This window comes from Rhea americana, unplaced genomic scaffold (assembly GCF_003343005.1).
Source record: "Rhea americana isolate MKP2758 unplaced genomic scaffold, rheAme1 scaffold_242, whole genome shotgun sequence".
Lineage (NCBI taxonomy): Eukaryota > Metazoa > Chordata > Aves > Rheiformes > Rheidae > Rhea > Rhea americana.
In genome coordinates this window covers 46,025-47,290 of record NW_028186360.1, presented here as the reverse complement: position 1 = coordinate 47,290, position 1,266 = coordinate 46,025, and the positions used below count along the sequence as shown (strand labels likewise).

The following is a 1,266-nucleotide window of genomic DNA, read 5'->3' as shown; positions in this document are numbered from 1 at the left end:
GATGGAGCCTCAGGATTTAAACACCAGCCTGGCAACAAGATTGATGAACAAGATGCACAGATTAGAAATGAGGTAAAACGATGGCCTTAGARGCTAGAGACCGCACTTATCTAGCAACACGATCCAAGCCTGATGTGGACACTTTGCTGCTGCTGTGATTTATTACCACCCCCAAAACGGTCCAGGATTTTGAGACACTMGAGGAACCGTTCCGGACACGAAGCGCTGGGCAGAGAGAGCCGAGCGGAAGAGCCTGACACACGCAGCAAGGGCAGAGGTCTGGGGCGTTTGGGTAAGTAAAGGTCAGATGACACGAGATGAGGGTGCATCACGCAACTCGGGAAAGTGACTCAGCCCGCCGACATCCGTCAGCGAGCCGGGGGCAGGGGCGCCGCGGGGCCGCCGCTCGTTTCTCACCGGCACCCCGGCTCGCAGCGAGGGCGGCTGGGGCACCGGGGAGCCGCGTCGCCACACGGCGGCCTCGCCTCAGCCCACCACGGCCTGGGGGTGGGGGGCGGCCTCCACACCAACGGTTTCCCTTGCGGGCTGGGGGGCGGGGGGCGCTGGGGGAGGCAGCCAGGGGCGGGATGCCCTGCCTGCTGGACAAGCAACAGGCGAGGAAGGGGGAGGGCGGCCGCCCAGCCCGGCTCTGGGCTCCGAGCAGGCTTTCCCCTTCCCTCCTTCCCCGCCCGCCTCTCCCACGGGGCTGCCCCCTCCCGCGCGCGCCGCCGCGGCGTGACTGTTAAAACCGTTACAGCTCCCACTTTCGAACTGATTCAAACTCGGCAGCGCCGAGCAGCCCGCCCCTCCCCGAGCTCCGCCGCGCTCCCTCCCCGCTCCCCCCCCCCGCCCTCTCCACGTGAACCGGCCGAGAGTTTCAAGCCTCCCCGCGCCCCACTGCCGCCTCTCCCCGGCCGGGGGACGGCGGCGGGGCACGGAAGATGGCGGGGGGGCATGGGGGGGCGGCGGCGGGCAAGAGGGGGAAGCTGGAAACTCCCCGTCTCCCGCGGGCAGCGCGAGAACAAAGAGCTCTCCCACCCCTCCTGCTTCCCCCCCCCCCGCACGTGGGGAGCGAGCGCCCCGCCCCTCGCCCCGCCCCTCGCCGCGCCGGATTGGCCCGAGGCGCCCGGGCCGCGTCCATCCAATCGAGGCGGCGCTCGGCGCTCGCCAATGAGCGCGATGCGGATTGGGCCGCCGCGTTTGGCGCTCGGTCCGGGAGGGTGAATCCGGCCGCCGGAGCCGGAGGGGAGGGAGCGCGGGCGGCGC

General features: G+C 69.9%; 1 protein-coding gene across 4 annotated transcripts in view; it reads left to right on the top strand.

The window, feature by feature from the left end:
• The first annotated feature begins 203 nt into the window (after positions 1–203).
• Positions 204–1,266, top strand: part of EZH2 (enhancer of zeste 2 polycomb repressive complex 2 subunit) — a 42,111-nt gene continuing 41,048 nt past the window's right edge. For 2 of the 4 annotated variants that reach the window (XM_085306621.1, XM_085306615.1), the window contains exon 1: positions 205–292. The gene's annotated coding sequence lies outside the window, so the exon portion shown is untranslated. Of the gene's footprint in view, positions 293–1,190; positions 1,211–1,266 lie in introns of those variants that run through there. The other 2 variants (XM_085306620.1, XM_085306622.1) reach the window with 2 other exon arrangements.